The following is a 19,324-nucleotide window of genomic DNA, read 5'->3' as shown; positions in this document are numbered from 1 at the left end:
ACCAGCACAGGGTAGTGATTTAAGGTCCTGACTGGGAAAGAAAAAAATAATTATTATTCAGTCAAACAACTGTTCACCAACTTTATGGTATTTACATATAGGTTAGTTAATGAATAGTGACTACTTGAATTCTTTCCTGAGCCTTCTTGGGCCGCCACAGTAGGTCTTCCCAGACCAATGCAGACATATGGGGAAAGATGCAGCTCTTTTTGAAATCCAGCCCCACTGCCCTGTCACTGGCACCCTGAAAAAGAGCCTTGTTCTGTTTCTTTACACCCTCCCTGCAGAGATTCATGCACACTGATGTGGTGCCCCCTGAGCCCTCTTTCTTCTTGGCAAACAGCCCCAGCTCTCTGTGCCCTTCCTGCCAGCACAGACAGGGCAGTGCCCTCACTCTCCCCATGGCTGGACACTCTCCAGGAGCTCAGTCCCTCTCCTGTTGTGGGCAGTGCAGAACTGGACACTGGACCCCCAGTGCTGCTTCAGCTGTGCTCCTCCAGGCACTCAGGGATGAGGAATTCCTCAGCACACAGTTCAATGGCAGACAATTAGCTCACACCTCCTTCACTCATTTCCATCCTGTAAGTACATTTCTAGAGCTCACAGTACACTCAATAGGAATGTTTAGACACTAATGTGGAACACTTCCAAGCCACGCTCCCTGTACAGCTATTAGAGAGGGACTGAGACAGGATATTACTTATTAACAACATTTTAATGTAGGCTGCCTTGTTCAGCAAAGGAAATTTGGTGTGGGAAGAAACGTTCCCCTATCAGCTCTTCAGGTAATATTCCACCTGATCAAAAGAGTGGCCAGTTTGCTCCTGACCACATCCTTCTCTCTGCTGACCCTGACTGCAGGGAAACACAAGCCTGCAGGAACATGCTGGAGTAAAAATATTTTTGGAGTTTTAATCCCCTGGCTGGATACAGCCTTATTAAATATAGATTACCTTTTATGACTAGAGATAAAACTAAATGAAAAAAGGAAAAATGTCACTGAATAAAAGAGAAGTGTGGCAACGAAGGTATATCACGTCTTGTAGATAATACAGTATAGAGGAAGATAATGTGTATGTTTATCATATGAAGCAGAACAATGAAGATAGTGTTTCTGGTGCACATAATTAAATTTTAATAGTTTATAAATATATTCTTAGTCTAAATCCATGACTAAACCATCCTCAAACTTATGGAGCCTTGTTTTAAAAAGTCCTCTATACAAAATAAGATTCAAGCAGTGTAATCTCAGGTTATATAGTCATGTCTTAGGATATAGAGAAAATGTAATAATTTTCCATTTAAAAAAATTTAAAACTCAGTGATATTTGTACTAAATATGAAAAACTTCAGTTCCTTTGGCCTTGTAAAACAAAACATTACTATTGTGTTGAAGGATTCAAAATGCAACTTACTTTTATAAATAGTATGACAAGCTGGTCTTCCAACTAGGTTTTCACTGTACTGGTACAATCAACAAATTAGAGTATTCCCATTATAATTTTAAGTATGTTTATTTGGCTTTGCATTGAGGTTTCAGGATTTTTATGGATAAAATCCATGTTTTCTAGAAGCACATTTGCCTTTAACATGGAACTGCAGATGAAGCAAAGCAGTCAAAGCTCCCTGTGTGGTGGTTCCATGTCCTGAGTTAAGTGAGATGGTTCTGCTCAGCTGCAGTGAGTAAGTGACTGCTGTGGAAATTGTTGGGCTACACACTGACCAGTTCAGCAGAGAGAAAACCCATGAAATCCTGTGTTACCCCAGAGGGTAGATGGGATGGACAGGGAAAAGGAAGGTGTTCCAAAGAATGGCTCATAACATTCCCGTTACCTTCAGTGGAAGCAGCAAGCTTTTCCTGGGAAAATGCTGCTTTGACTGCTCCAGAACCCAAACTTACGGAATTAATCTGCAAGCTTCCTTTAATTTGTAAACTTAAATTCTTTTTTTGGCATATCTTAATGGCATATAATTTAACCCAAGGGCAGAGAAAAAGAAAGAAAAAATCAACTCCCCACCCTTTGTGCACACTTTTCTTCTCTGACATTCATAAATCAGTCATTTGTTACAGGGGAAAAAGGAACTAACCCTTTCACTTCCAACAGAGCTGGAACAATGAGGTGCCTGACTAGGCAGACAGTGGGATGGTAAAAGTCCTACATTTTTTTTCAAAAAAGCATTCTTTGATTTTTTTTTTCAAAATAATCTAATTTTGCAGGTGTGTGGGTTTTTTTGTGTGTGTGTTTTTTGTTTGGTTGGTTTGTTTGGTTTTTGTTTGTTTGGTTTGGTTTTTGTTTGTTTGTTTTTTGTTTATTTCCCAGAAATAGCTCTTTTCCCAAAATGGCATGGCAGACATCTGAAACACAGATCAACTGGGAGACTGGAAAAGTTCTTAGCTGACACAGCTCTGGCTGGAGTTTTCACAGATTAAACATTACCACTTAGCAGTGACTGCATTTAAGGGCTCTGCTCCAAAAATAATGCACAACTCCCGTTTGGCCTATTGCACAGAAGGGAAAAACATTTGAGTTCAACATCTTTCCACCAGTTAAAGAGAGTTATTTGGGTTGAAATTCCATATTAAAATATAATGTTAATTTCTGTAAAGTAAGAATCATTAAATAACAGTGAAGCATCTCTGACTGCAGTGACTGGCTGTACAGTGTTTAAAACACTTGTAACTCATAGTTCTATTTCTGGATACTTCTTTTCCCCTGTTTGAAATTTGGAAATTGTTCACAGTTGAAAGAGGACACTGAAGGCAGCCTTTAAATAATTGTCTGTGTAGATGAGAGATGGCTAAATCTTGGAGATCTAAGGAGTCAAGAAGAGCACAGTAAGCACACAAAGCCAGTGTGATAACAGAGGGCCAGACTAGTCTATGTTTGATCAAGTGTTATACATTCTTCTAAAAAAAACCTTTAAACTTGTGCAACCTTTCAGTACTTTACAGTCTGCAGAATTTAGAGCATAATCCTTCACCTCATATACTGAGCTGCCTTTGCAGAACTCCTCTCTCACGTCATCTATTAAGACTTCATATCAGCCAAAACAGCCCGTTCATAGGATTCTCCTCCTTTCGTCACTCTTCCTAAGGAACTATGTCAGCACAGGAAAATTACTTCTGCTTCCAACGGGCCCTGCCCAGCTCGTGATTCATTTTCCAACTCCTGTCATTTTATTCCTTCTCCTTTTGTAAGAGCATCTTCTACCCGTGGCTGTCTGGAGGCAAGTTCATTTGACAGCCTCCCCAGTTATGGGACATGGCTGTGCTGGGGTTGGCCCCGGTGGAAGGGAGAGGAGTCAGAGGACAGGGACAGGCACTGGTGGAAGGCAGCAGGAGCAGAGGACAGGGACAGGCACTGGTGGAAGGCAGCAGGAGCAGAGGACAGGGACAGGCTCATTGCTGAGCAGAATTTGAGACTTGGTATTTACTTTACTTGTTTCTCCATTTGAAACAAATGTTTATTTAAAGCTGATTGAGGTAAGAGCTGACACAATGTGCCATTTATATCATCAGTGCCTTTGCCACTTCATCTCAGCAGGTTTTACTTTGAAGAAGCAAAAATAGCTTCATCAGACACAGAAAGAAAATCTTAACGTTCTGGTTAATCAGCAGCAGTCTGTGAGGAAAACAGCAAAGTAATGAAATCTCCACTTTGGCATAATTGTACTTGGGATCAGCGAGATTCCAGCATAAATTAATTCTGAGCATCCAGCTCAGTTTTCAGCTAGAATCAATCAATCAAGTACTGAAGCTGAACCCACAGCTCTTCACAGCATACTCTTTAGGGTAGGATGCAGAAAGATAAAAAATAAAATTAAGGCAATAACTATTTTTTTTCCTACACAGGAGATCCATTACTTGTACAATAGAAATACTGATGTAGGGAATTTTAATAACCATATGTTCTCAACGTTCCAAATACAAGTGATGGACACATTGGAAGGCTCAGAACCTGAGCACCACAGTATTTCTGAGAGGACATATCTACTGTGCCCATAACCAGACTGCAAACATGAATAAAAAAAAAATTCAAATCTGTGAAAAAAGCATTTTAACTAGATTACCACAACAATTTATGCTAACAATAAATTTAGAACTGTTTAACAAGATGGTCAGTTAGCACAGTAAAAAACTGAGTATAGTTGTGTTGAACATGTATGTGTTTTGGGATCTAAATTGAAGGGTTAGTAGCAACTCCATGTACAAAGGTTGCACTCTAATACAAAATCAGACAGACGTGCTTTTGTTGCTGAATTCCAAAACTTCATCACATTAAAATCTTAATAGCCTAGTCATCTGTTTTTGCAAGTACAATATTCTACAGCAAAGCTGCAGAACACTGGAATGATTATTTTATTACTTGTTTCCCAGAATTCTAACTAAACCTGCTCTAGAATTAGAGCAATTTTAGCAGGTCTATCCTAACACTGCCTCCCCCACAATCTCCTGGTTTTTAGGTCACATGCAATTTTTGCACAAAGTTTATAAAAAACTCAATGATAAATTTTGAAGAGGAGTCCACTTCAGCCTTGCTTCTCAGTCTGAATTTATCATTCCAACAACTTTATAGAAGTATAATGAAAAGAAAGCAGCTAAAGTGCTATTTAAGATATACCATAAAACTTCAGGCCTTTGCTATCTGGGGTTGACAGGGAGGTAAAAGAGGCAGGAAAAATTTTACCCAAAATAATACCTTGTACTCTCTCAAGTACCCACAGAAAATGAGGATCAGGTGAATAGAAAGTAAGAGGAAGATGTAAAAATGACATCCTAGGTTAGAAGCGGGCTGTTATAAGTGAGCCAAATGTAGCTGTAAAATCATTCCACCTTAGCTAATCAGAATTTACAACTTGCTCCAGTTTAGGTCTCTGAAGTGCCTGGAAACATCTTTTTGTAATTTTATTTCATCGCTGCACACATCTATCTTAAATAAAATGTGTCCTTAAATGCATGGATATAACATATGCTGCTCATTTCATTCCTTTGGGTGCTTGACCAGCCTTCCAGAGAGAGCTCGGAGAAATTTAAAAGGCATTAAAAAGATAGGAGAAATTCTAGACCAATTAGAGCTGATAAAGCACAAAATTTCTGTAGGAAAATAACCTTCTTGTGACCAGTATTAGCTAGAAAATGTCTCCATTATTCTGCTGTACTTCAAGGCAACCTATAACATCCTTAAAAAGTTTTTAGCAGTTGAACATGTGGAATTCTGAGAAACTTTTCTGAAGAGGAAAAAAGCAATTATTTTTTTTTAGTAAGAAAACCATCACTAATTCAAACTGTGACTTGTGTAATCCCTAGAACCTGCAGCATTTTTGCCCAATGTGATTTTTATCTGAAGAGGTTTTTCTCTGTGCTTTGATTTCAGACTCCATATATATATATATTACATAGAAATAAACACACAAATAAACAGATTTCTACAGTGAGATTTGGCCACTTGGTTCTGCTGACACCACCTTCATTATCTTCTACTGGTGAGGCAGCCTCAGCAGGGGAAGACTTGAGTTTTGATAATGGATCTTTCAGTCGTTACAAAAGCAAACATAGGACCTGAAACACACCACATTGGTGTCTTCACACGACTTTCTAACACCTTCAGCTGAAAAGGGAATAATTAATTCACCTGGGACCAAATCTGAAATTATCACATCAAAGGAAAGGATCTGAGAGTTAACAGTACATAAAAAGTTGTGTTTTCTGCAAAGATAACTGGAATGAATATCAATAAATAAGCATCTTCTTGAGACTTAATTCTGAGAAATAAACCAATTGGAAGCTCACCAATAAATGAAGGGTGCAACACAGGGCACATAAACATAAGTATGATGGGTTTGTGATATTGGAACAAGAGTCACATTTGAAAGGTTTCTTCTGCTTGCCTCAATATTGACAGTCTTCTGCTCCGTTTCTAAACCACACAAACCTGGGAGCTGAAAGCTGAATGGTAGCCGACTGTTAGCTGAAAGCTCAATGGTATAAAAGTGCAGTTTCCTCATTTCTCATCGTTCACTGAAGGATGATGCTTCTTCTTCCCTCTTGCTTCAGGAGCTGACTGCTCTCTGTTCATTTGTTATGATTTCCCAGGAGATCCAGGGAGAGGTGAATTACACCATCATGACACAGCTCTCAGCATGTGCTTTGTACCCACAGCATCTCAGATTTGGGGTTTGTTTTTTAATGCTTGGCAGTGACCCACATCAATGCAGTTCGAAGAAAACATTATTACATAAAAGTCACCGCAGAGTCCAAATTAAAGATCTCATAACTGATCTGAATGACAGGTCTAGCTATAGCAGAAGGCCTGAATTGCAAGGCTTGCTTCTCCTTAAACTAGTGGTAAACTCCTCTGTGGTCTCAGTTTCACTCTTTATTGCTTAAATTAGAAGACCAAAATACAGTAGTTAGCAAAGATGTTTTGGACCACATTCATCTCTGAAATTACTCCTCTGACTTGATAAACTTGTGCTTTAAAAAATCACAGTGATTCTAGGTTTTACTATGAGAAGTGCTAAGTGTTATTATACAGACAGACAGAAAATTTAGAAATAGAAAAATAAAGCTTAAGCAACAGCAAGAAACCAAGGATTTAAAACACGGTCTAGGGAGCTGCTGGCTGCACAGATGCCACAAACCAAAAAGAACAACTGGCTTAAACCAGTCCTTTGTGGTCACAGGCCTTTAATTTCCGTGGTTTGGGAAAGCTTTTAAAATCATTTCTATGTGACAAAACTCAACATAACTGCAAAGATGGTGACAATTATCATGAGCACAGGAAAAGCAGAGCAGGAAAACTACTCTTGCACACTGAAGTAAAATTACACAAAGTAATGTAGAAACGTCTTCCTCAACAGTAGTTAACCACAGGTCAGTTTGTTTCAAGCTGGATTTTGGTGCCTTGAGAGCAAATCAGCCACTGCAGTTGCTACTCAAACTATCCAATTTCACTGAAAAAGGGATTTTACAAGTGAGAATTACTCAGTGCCATAACATAAGCAGAACTTTGGCCCTTCTACTTTAATCAATGCTGGACCACATATCTCAAGAAGAAAGATGCCAATGGATCACTCTGCTACCAGAACAGCCAGAAAGGTCCTGGCAATGAGCAAGGCTGGCAAACTGTAGCAGCCAGGCCTGTGATGCTGCCACAGCAAACAAGAACATAAACTTTCTTCTGAAATACTTGCCATTATGGAAAGATCTAAAGAAATCTATTGCACTGGAACAGACCTGCCAAGCAAGCAAGTGGAGCTCTACCAAGGTTATCCACGACATGATTAATTTCTACCCTCCTCTAGGATTTAAAGAGCATTATATCTACATAAACTAACACAGTATCATCCCCAAACATGTCCCCTATTGCAGTTATTTCAGCTGTGGATGTGCCAGCTGGAGGACAGTGCCACACTGATGCAGCTCCCCAGCTGTGGGTACCCAGCCAGTGGGACAGACCTGGCACTGGCACTCAAGGGAAGTCCCTCTTGAGCTGAGTTAAACAGAACATAAACACACAACCCTAAAGTGACATCCAAATGTACCCTCCAAGTGAGCTAGATATGTGCTCCTCTATTCTTTCTCTCTCTTTATTTCACCCCCTTCCCTTCCACCAGCACAGGCACGTACAGTTAACAAATTTGGGAGTAGAAAACTACATCTTCACCAAAGAAGACAAATTTTCTGAAAAGCACTGCCTGTGCATCCATGTCAGACCAGCAGCAGGCTGCAAACTTGTGATCACAAATGGCTTCAGCCTCCTAGGAAGTGCAGCCTGAGTTCTTACTGGTTTGTGTATTTTGTAGTCCACTTGCACTTCAGTAAAACTAAAGCCCATTTCTATGTAATGCTCTCCATGCTTTTAAAATGCATTAGTGAATTCCACAGATTCTCTGGTAGGAGATCAGTGATCCCACCAGAGGGGAAAAAAAAAAAAGGAAATCTTTTCAAAGGTCATGTTTACCACGTGTGAAAGTATGTGTTCCTGACTCGCTAGGTGGGCAGATTTGGCAAAGTGCTACTATGAAACCTAGTAAGGTTTCTTTGGCTACTGACTTAGAAACAGTCTACAAAACTCCTTGAACATTAACCTCAAGCAAACTGTTACTGCAGTTCATTCAATCCCAATTCTTGCTGGTACAGCTGCTCGTCTACACCTACTTGGAGGCCAAGGAATCTCATACCACTGAGTCATCCCAAAACCTCTTCTGGAAATTACCCTGGCTGACAAAAACAACCAAAAGCCAAAACTCCATTCTATACTGTTTAGTGTCCTCTCAAAAAGAGCCAGCACATAAAGATTAAAAAGGTTCATGTGAATGATGAAAGTAAGAATTTAATTTCTGCCTTATTTTCAGCCTCTTGTCAAACAAAGCTTTCTTCTGTTTATCAGGGAAGATTTCATCCTTAGGTCTGTACTTTGCCAGTCTATTTAATCCTCATGTCAGATACTATATGGAATATACATTTGCCTTCCACACATAAATTAATCAAGCTAAAGAACTGCAACAGTTTTCCATTCAGTTGTGAGATGTAGTTGGCAAAACTGAAGAAATTAAGATATTCTTGTTCTGTGTTTCTTTCTACTTTCCATAGTATAATCACAGAGATCAGAGTAAGGCCAAGTGATGCAAAGAAAGTGATTTTAATCTCGTCCAAACCCATATCAGTTATGTTTAATACATTTGCATATAGATTTCAGAAGTGAAAAAAGAAATAGGATAATGTATAGTGGATTTCCAAAGATAACTGGACTTGTTCCCTTTCCTTGTGCTATTTTGATCTATTCAGGCTGTCTGATGTTTTAGCAAATTTTATTTTACATTTTTTAGTACTTAAATACTGTTCAATTGAACAGAGGATTAACTTATCTACTTGAGCAAAGACTTCAAAATTAGGGCTTTCTGATGATATTTTTACTCTATTGAGCAGAAGCTAGAAACACAAGAATTGTTATATTAGCTTCATTATGCCTATGATTAGCTCAGTCTTGTCTCCAGTGCTGGCCAAACATATGACCCCATTTTAAGACAGCAGAGCAACTCAATTTATTTCAGTTTTCTACTTTTAGTTATAGTAAGAGCTGTAAGTTTCATGGTACACTGTAGCAACTGTATTTGGCTGTGCTTACCATGCTCTGTAACAGTCTTTCAGCTGACAAAACAGACAGATGACCACAGACTTGGAGAGATGGATTGTTTTGTTATACCAAGTGAATTCAGAGTGCATGTGAGCAAATGAGGGTAAAGGAAAACATGACAAGGTGAATGTTTAATAATTTTGTTCTACATAATAATGTAACCATGTATGTATTTGAAATTAGATGTTTCTTGAGGATTCTTGCAGCAGTCAGGAAGGTCCCTGCTGCAGGTCATGCATAACAGCACAAGAACAGTACACAAAACCAGGCATAGCCTGTCCCAGTGAAAGGAGATGGGAACATTTTGCACAGAGATTACATTTTATTTGATTAAAACATCAGCAATGCTCATGGTATTGAACTATTTAATTAATTTACTGGAAGATTAGCTTCAATGTTATGCCTTTTAATAGAAACTTAACCTGCAAGCCAGAATTTCTGAAATGAGCAAGACAACTAGCATAGTTCAAATACCAAATTAACCCTTACTTAATGAAGCATACACCTAAGTCTAAAACAATGGCATAGAAATCTATGGAAACTAGGAACACTGTGTTAGTCAGTGTAAAAAGAGGAGTTACTGGCAAAAGGAAAGCTGGCAGAGTAGTTTTTCCTGTTAGTCAGTGCTCTGACATGAAAAACAAAGCCATTGCAGATCACCATGAAATGAAGGCTTTACAGGTGTCCATGGAGGTAGAAAGGAGAGGGAACCTTGTCCCAGACAAGGCATTCACTGCTGAATTCAGATCTAAATCCTTGGTTTAGTTAATCAAACCTAGCTCCTGACATCCAAGCTCCTGGCCATGCAGACAGAGTGTTTGCCTTGGTGCTTCCTTGTTGATGGCACTTCAGACACTAATAGAGAAATCAGGCAACAAATAAGACCCTGAAAGCAAATCATTTGGAGATCAGAGGTCAAACACAAAACTCAAGTTCAGGAAAGATTACATTTCTCAGTGTGCTGTTGATAGTGGCTCTCATCAATTTTTGGCTCACAGGTAGTAATCTTCAAGAAATAATGAGAATTTGTTGTGTCCTATCACAGCTTTTGCACACAGAAACTATGAAAATATACTGTGGTCAAGATACAGTAAAAAGGAATGAAAAGAAGGATATGTGGCAGAAAGCCCCCTTCATTTGCAGAAGCTGTGTGTCCCCTTCACGTTCTTTTTGTTAATAAACACAAATAAAAGGACTTGACAACTGTGCAGGGTTCCTTTCCAGTAAGCAGAGAGCATGTTTTTAAATTCTCTGTCTGGAAAAATGTACAGACTATCAAGTCTTTGTCCTTGCTAGCTCATTCTTAAATACATTCCATACCCAGTTATTTAAAAATAGAGTCAAAGAAAAAATACCCAACAGCAAACTTTAATGTTGTTCACTGTCTATGACTAAGAAGTGTTTCCAGAGGACAAGTATTTTTCAACACTTTTTCTTTTAGTCTCCTGACTGCAAATTTACTTTCTCTTGGTCCTGTGATATCTGTTTCAATAGATGATGCCTAATGACAACATTCTGGTGTTTTAATAACAACACAAAGAACAGCTATCTTATTTCATGACCTATGATTAGTTCTGTACCTCTTCTATATTACAGAGTTAGATTAAATGGTAGGTAAAGATATGTCTTGGTAAGTTTTCATATCAAGTGACACTGGATGGTGCATAAACAAATCCAACAAATGTTAACCAACTAAGCAAACAGTTCTCCAGTGCCACAGCCTGCAGCTATTGGTAATGGCAATTATTATAATGAATATTAAAAGAAAATCCATTTTGCCAGATTGAGAAAATAGGAAAATGGTTTACATGCTATGTTGTTTCCCAATTAACTCAGGAGAGCCACTGTGGTGTGGTGCCTTACCTCAGAAGAGCACCTCCCATAGCAGAAGGAAGACAGAATCGGATACAAAGAAGTTTTTGTTCTGTTTTGTTAGATGAGGAGATAAATATAGAAATCAGAATTGATATTGTGTTAAGCTAGTTTAGCTTTGAAATGAAAGTCAGCTAATCCTCAGTTACGATTGCCATAATTACAAACTGCATTTCCCCATCTCTGCCCTGAGACTGCACAGCACCTGATTGCAGGAGCTTCCCAGCAAACTGAGGAGCACCTTCTGCTCCAAACCCGCCTGGGAACTCCTGAAACATGACAGAATCTGAGGGCTTTTATTGGCTGAACTTTGCTGGGATGCAGAGGAGACTGGAAGGTGCTGTTTCAGGAAGAGCTGCTATCAGTGACTCCAGTTTGAGCATTTACTCCACTGAACCTTTTGCTCAGATGGGTCTGGAGGGCCCAGACTCTTCCTGGGTCAGTGCTGAGCACAGATGTGAAGAGATCTTCTAGAGCAAAGACCTGAGTGTGGCTGCTGCTCGTGTCTGGTGTCTGCCTGTGGAATGGAAAGGGTTTGTGCTGCCTCCTCTGCTCTCAACCTGTGCCTTGTTCAGCCCTGAGGAAGGGAGCTGGAAAAAAGTGAACTTGTGACATATGGAAAACAAGGTTTTTAAGATGCAAAGCACAAAGCATTAACAAAACCAAAACTGCCAGCTGGTAAATAAGCTTAATGAAAAATCATACATATCTTGACAAAAATCTTCTGCACACAATATACAAAAACAAATAATGAAAATCCCCAAAGTTGGTCCACCTCTTTTGGCTAATTTTGAACCTGCTCTCAGTAAGGAGAAACCTTTAAAGTGAACTCTACACTAAAAGCTTTGAAATTTTGTTACATAAACTAATGCTTTTTTCAGTTCTCATTCCATATCTTTTATAAAAATCAGGATAAATTACCTTCATACTGCATTCAACAAATACACATAAGCATTATCAAGAGAGTATATTTTATTTATTTCTGCATAAGCTTCAGAATTCCCTTGGTTACTTGGGCACTCTAAGCATTTGAGAAGGAAAGATATTTCACTCATCTGCCAAAATGGTGACAGAACCTTTGACACCAATGGTCCAGGGGGATGCACAACATAAATTAGGCAGGCCTGGTCCAGTAAATTGACAAATTGCTTTTACAAAACTGCTCAGCTCCAAAGGGTCTATAGAAATCAGCAAAAGAGGTTCTTGGCACCTCATTGATGTGAGGAAATCCAACACTGTGGATGTCCCTACCCATGGCAGGGGGTTGGACTAGATGACCCTTAAATGGCCCTTTTAACCCAAACTATTCGATGGTTCTGTAAGTAAACAATTCTTCTAGAATTGCAGAATTATATAATAAAAGTGTCCAAGTTTTAAATATACAATCTGAGTAGTGGAAAGCTTGTTTTTAGCAGGAAATACTCCAATGGCAATGGTAATTAAATAGCTTACAATTTCTGGCACTTCTACTGTCATATTCCCTTGAATGCTTAACTTGTTCCTTTTGCAGAGCCTTTAAGGAAGCCATTAGTGAGAGACAGGGTAAAAATGTCACTGGAGTAAATTGTGCCCCCTCCCAGCCTGGGAAACTGCCCTCCCCAGCCCCCAGTCCAATCCCTCATTCAGAGTTCAGTACAGATACAACTTGAACAAAGAAAAATCAGTTGAGAAGGAGAAATGAAGAGTTATTTAAATGGCTTTGAACAAAACCACATTTCTGTTCATTCTCAATTTCACAATTAAATGGCTTGTGGCAAATGCTCAGCATAGATCCAAGTTCATAATCCTTTTAATAACAATTTGCCTGCTGTTCAAATCCATTTTATTTTTTGCTTAACTGAAGATATTTTGGAAAGTATCATAAAATCATAAGAAACCAATTACATTGTTTTGTTGATGCAATCCATATTTTCATCACAGAGTGTGAAACTGCTAAAATACTAAACTGGAAATTCAAGGGTGATGTCACACAGAAAAAGAACTCTGAAGAACAAATTGGGGTGTTCAATGTCATCTTCATATTCTTTTAGTCAGTACTGGAGAACAGAAGTGTTTAGCACAGAAATTCAGTCTGTTAAAGTTTTCAATCTCCAGCGAGCATCTAAGCTGAACAATGTTCTGAGGCTGAGGTGATCTTCCACCTGTTGTACAGCTCGAGGCAGTTCTGAACCTACCACAGGTAACAGTTTTTTTCAAAAGAGACACTCAAATGCTTGCAGGAGATAAAAGCAAGGAACTTGGTGGTTTAGCACTTGAAAAATAAATCTCTGATAGTACAAACCAAAATGTTTCACTGGCAGAGAATACTATGTCAGATCAGAAAAACGTTCACCTCAAATCCCGAGTCAGCAGTCGCTGACATTTCTGCCAAAGTCATGTGTTTGCAACCCCTCTGCCTCCTGACTCTTGTTCAATTATGTCCTCAGAGAAATTAAGGAATTCAGGAATCAGTAAGTTTTTAAAACTAAACACTCAGTGGGAATAGCTTAAATAAAAAAGTCACAGAACCTGTAGCTTTAAAGGCTAAAATCCTCCTTTCCAAACCAGAAGGAACACAACAGAGCCAAGCAAGATCACCCCAAGGAGCCACAAATGCTTCTTTGCCGATTTTTTTTTTTAATTTTTATTTTTGTTTTGGGTGTTTTGGGCTTTGTTTTTGTTTTCTGACAAAAAAAATAGAAGGAAATAGAGAAGCTGTTCAATTCTTGACTTTGGTCTAATCTTTTGATTTGCTTCATTATGCGATGTGTTAATTACGTCTCATCTCTCCAGTATTGTTTTCTCAGAGGTTTCTGTTTCAGCAGATAATGAAGTCTGTTTAAGGAATCTTGTTAAACTTTTTTCTGACTTTTTATTACAGCAAATTTTTGACCAGATAGGCAGTATATGGCTTCAGCATGGACTAATACTTAATGAATTTTTTTTAATCAGCTTAATCCTTTCCCTCCTCCTTGTACTACTTAACAATCTATGCTCTGATCAAATTTTCTTGAAATAATCTCTTATTCAATGTTAATCTGAGAATCAAAGTCAACTTTTTTAGTAAAACCTAATAAGGTAAACTGTTTATGACAATTATTCAATATTAAACCAATTTGAATTACAAAGGATTCTGAAATTTCCCAACTCAGATGTCCAAGTGAAGGCAGCTTGATCTATGATTAGCAATCTAAATTAATGGTCTGGCCTTTCAAATATGCTAAGCAAAATTTTTTTATTGCCTAATAAGGCTTCAATCATTAAATCTTGCACAAATTTAGTATTTTTGAAGGATTATGAAAGGGGCAAACACTTGTTTTTCATTTCTCAAATAGCTCACAAAAAGAATAATGATATTTTAATGTTCTAGTACTAAAAAGTAACATAACTGGCTTTATACTTCACCATAAATAAAACATTAAACAAAACAGTAAAACCATCCATAACATCAATGGAGTCATCTTCTAAAAACCAAAACATCTAATTCAAATGAATAATGAAAGGCTTCAGCACAGTTTTTATGCTTACAGTATTTACTTATAGATCATCTAATTTCCTCCTAAGGCTAATGTGGAAACTGGAAACTGCTACCATCCACAATCCATAATCCCCTGAGATATAGGAGACATTGCCAAAGGGAGGTAGCCAGAAATTAAATTCAGTTGGGTTTTGCTGTTGTTGTTGTTTTAAGGAGAAAGCAATACAAACATTTCCCAGCATCTCTCATTTACCTCCCTGACTTTTCCTAGTGGAGGATAATATTCAAATCTCCCAGAGCTTCATTTGACTGGCTGGACCTTACTAACACAATTTGAACTGGGAGAAAAAGCAACAAAATGTTGTGGAGCTCCTGATTTCTGTGAAGGGTTTGTCCCAGCACAGAGGTAAGGTCAGTCTTTGCTGCTGTTGAACACGCTTTGGGTCTGGAGAGGATCCAGTCACTCTGTGGGGGAAGAAATTAGCTGGTTTCATTAGAGAGTGGAATTCCAATAAAAGATCACATCTGATAAAAGGTCCACACTTTCTCCCCAGGAACAGCAAGAAGAAGAAACAAGAAGATTCACATAGCCAGGATTCACATTTTAACAGGTGCTGTTCTCTGACAACATCAAATACCCCACTCTGGGTGTGGGTTGGCCTCTTGCACAGGGGGTGAAAGAACCCGTTTCAGGCCAAACATCCAATTACTTAAAGCAATTTAACCAAACCTCTAAAATATTAACTACAGAGCCAGGCCAATGTTTTCCAGTTTGTGTTCCTAAAGTCAAGCCTAGAGAGCTACTCTTCTAGAAGTGACCCAGCCCAACTCATTAAAATGATAACATTTTTAGAGAACTACTGAATGATCCACAGTAAAATAGTTGCAGCAGGCACTCCCAAGAATTAAAGCATTCAAAAGTCTGAAATTACAACTGGAAATCTAGCTCTGATTTCATTGTAGGTACACCAATAAAATTGGCTTAGGCATTCAAATAAAAGCACTTTTCAGAGGTGAAAAGATGCAAAATCTGAACGTAAATATTCAAACTGAATTTTCAGCCTTTCTTAGCATTACAGCACTGGTGATATGTGATGGAAATAACACATTTCAGTGACAAACACTTCCCTGCTATTCTATGGATTAGTTCAGTTCAACAGTATTAGAAATTTGCCCTTCCAAAGGGCAGCAACAGATTAAAACTTCTCCTTGGTACTTTTAAAAGTTGCCTGTAAAAGCTCAGGATCTTCTCTGTGAATCTCAGTATTTGCATAACATTCTCATATTGTGTTTGTTCTCTGACAGACAGATCTCTTGGGTAAAGTTTTGTTAAAGAACCACTTTCTTCCCTTGAAGTAATTCTGTATTCATAGCCATTTTGCCTAATTTATGCTAAGTTGTTTAAATCATGCTTTTTCCTCCTCTGTGTTCCAGATCATAACCTGTGTCTCTTCAGCATGGAGAGCACAGTGTGTCAGACACAGAACTGTCTGTCTCTCCTCTCTGCCTGGCTGTGCTCCTTCCCTTCCTCACAAAGCAGTGCTGCTGCACAGGATCTGCTACACAGTTCCAAAAACCCCAGAGAAATGCTACAGAGACTTTGGGAAGACATGAAATGAGGTACAAGTTACCTCATAATCTTAGTTCACAGGGAAGTTTCAATGACAAGTCACAAACTAAATATTGTTCATTTCTCAGAGCAAAAGACAAAGATCTTTTGGAGTCCAAATGTCTTTCATAATGTTCTTGGATATTGGCACTATTGAAAACCCTTCATCAAATTGTTCATTCATGCAGTTTAACTGAAAAGCTTCTCATGTACTTACTCAGGTTACAGGACACCAATTCTATTCAACTTTGGGACATTTTAAGCATTTTACCTCTACAATATTACCTAAAGTAAAACACCTGGGCAGAATTTGGAAAATCATAGAAAAAAATTTAATTAAATCATGCCTTGTCACTAAATTCTTGAAAGAGAGCAACCTTTCATGAAGGTTTTTAATGGAGATTTTGCTGAAGCACTTAGAAAATCATCTCAGAATGAACACTCCCTCTTCCTGTGGTGACCCATCAGTTACAGGATTCCCCAGACAAGAATTTTGAACATCTCACAGAAGGAAGTTGGTAATGTGCTCCAAAACAAGGGGCTTTTTACTGCTGGCTGGCAGTGAGGTGTGTTCTTTGATACCTATGTTCATGTCTATAAAACTAAACTGTTTGGAAATATTGAAAGTAACAATTTAACTCACAAATGTATCATGTTCAAAGAATTCAGAACAATTTCTCAGCAGGTTTAAAAAGCCACAGATCTCCTATGTTACATTAAACTATCTCACCTGTTAATACACTTCATTCATTCACTCATTAAAAAAAACAAACACATTTTTGTTTTATACCTCAATGATCCAGTTTCTCTACAGTGTTACATTTCCAAGTTATGAGTGACAGATCTGTAGGCACATTTAAGTTCCCCAACCACCGTGCTATCCAGAAAAATCAATATTAACCACGATTTGGAGAGCTTTCAAGTCAGACTTAAGGACAAATTCTTAGATATGCTGTCAAATTTTTGCTTTAATGTTATTTTCTCAAGCTTTAAACAGAAGCTGTGCATACACCTTCTTCTCTACAAGGGAAATTCAGACATTAAAAACTGAAGGAAAATAATCAACAAAATGTGAGCCCTAAGGTGAAGGTAGTCCATTATCTTGAAATGTCTTGGCAATACTATGCAAGGGGAAAGAACTGCCAAAACTCAAGTTAGGAGATTGTACCTACTACTTGGTACTAATTTCAATTCTGATTTAATGGCAAGTCCAAAAATCAAGAAGGGACTAGCATTTAAAAAAAAATTAATGTAAATTAGTAATCACTCAAAGTACAAAGAACTAACCAGAAAAATCCTTAAATGTAGTAACTGTGCTGTAAGAGCAGTTCATGTACTCAGCACGTGCTGATCCTGGTTTGGTTTGGTTTTTTAAATAAAGGGGAGTGGTCCCTTTACTGGCGACCTTTCTATGTTCCATAAATCAAATAAGGAGTCTCTGCATTCCCAAGGATGGACAGTGAACAAGAAGGAATACAGATGAGTGGACTGCTCTGAACAGGAGCATCAAAAACCAGAGGAACAAGTCTGTAGTATCTGTAGTATCTATTCCATGTCATTAAACTTGGTCCCAGAACAAGAGCAGGAGATGCCCGGATGTTTCTGTTTATGAGGACAAGACTAAAAGCAATCTTTGTCCCCTGTTGCTCACTTGGAAGCTACAATTATTCTGGCCAGTAGAACTTGAAAAAGGATACCCATTCTTTCGGAAATCTGAAGCACAGTTACTAGTCTGGATAATTACACTGCTTAAAAATTGCAGATCCAACCACAATTATTCAATTTGCTGAGCAACAAAAAGATCTGAAACTGAAAATAAATGTTTGACTCCTGCTTTGCTGCCTTTTGTACATTCTGCCTTGGAACATAATGATGGATTGTGTGCCTTCAACCTAATGGGTTTTTCCATAGTGACTCTCTGATTTTAATCCTTCCCTTTTACCTGTTTTTCCATTAGGATCTAGAAAGATCTCAAGATATTTGTCAAGTGGGCTTTAAAATGAGATTTCTTAGATTTCTAATGAACAAATAAGAGAAATAAAGGTCAAGAGGGAGAAGAAAATAAAGATTTCAGACTGTTTTCCAGTGCTGAGAAGGTAAAACAACTTACCTGCAAACTGCAGAACATCTTGTTCCCTAAAGATATCATCCAGATGCTGGATAAATCACCCACCCTGCTCATCTTATAAGAGGTAACCAAACCTCTTATGATTTTGAACTTAGTAAATTATTTTAGTACTAGGTATCTGATGATAGCTACCTAAACTGTGATATTGTCATCTTGAAGGTAAACTCTGAGAACCGAGAGAAATAGTAAGAGAAAAAAAGTAAAAGAAAGTTGCTTCAATGATGCTATTTTTAACTCTCAACATTTTCTAAATGCAAGCTGCTCTAAATAGTTGATTTGACTGCAATTTATATTAAGGAAACATTTCAACAACATACTGATTTTTGATAAAAAGTTTGTAATTAAGAGCATAAAAGTGATTAAAATGAAGTTTTTGGTGGTGGTCTGAAGAAAGCTTTGTTGGGCTGCACTCAGGCATTGAGGGGGGTGTCATGGTGTTTTTTCTTCCCTTGGGTTGCACTGGAAATAACATGTTAAATAACACGTTGCACTAGAAATAACAAGGTTAAAAATATTCTTAGATAAAAAGTATTGCATTTTTTCCCCTGCTAAAGAAAGATAATTCTCATCCATCCCAATAAAAAATTCCCTCTGTAAATTATGGGCAATCAAGCTAACTTCATGTGCCATAAATGAGAACACAAACTGTCAGCTACTAGATGTCTTCATGTCTTAATCTATGGTAACTTGCCTTCTGGTTGTGTGGTCCAACAAGTCATTTAAAATCAATTTTGTAAGGCTGTAGTAGTGGTTTTGTACATGGCAGGCCTTCAGCTCTTTATGGGAAGCTGAATTTAGAAGCAATTGCTGCTGTCTTTTGAAGCAAATCTGAGTAATTTTGAATGCCAGGGTTTATGGGCATTATTCTGGCTGTATTTAGGAAACTGAATTAAATATTTTTACTTTTAAGGATTCAGTGTTTAATTAGCACATACCTTTTAGTAAAGCCAGTTGCAGGGCCATGTTGTGTTTGCCTGCCCTTCAGAAACAGAGGCTTGAAATGCCACTCTGCTAGAGCAGTTAAACTAGAAGTGCAGCAGAAGAACAAGTAAACTTGCCTTTTGGGGACCATGTCACTAAAATATTTGTCTTTATCTATACAACACTATCAATGGAAA

This window comes from Neopelma chrysocephalum, unplaced genomic scaffold (genome assembly GCF_003984885.1).
Source record: "Neopelma chrysocephalum unplaced genomic scaffold, ASM398488v2 Primary Assembly neopelma1_125, whole genome shotgun sequence".
Taxonomy (NCBI): domain Eukaryota; kingdom Metazoa; phylum Chordata; class Aves; order Passeriformes; family Pipridae; genus Neopelma; species Neopelma chrysocephalum.
The sequence above is the reverse complement of the archived record's forward strand: the minus strand, read 5'-3'. Positions refer to the sequence as shown.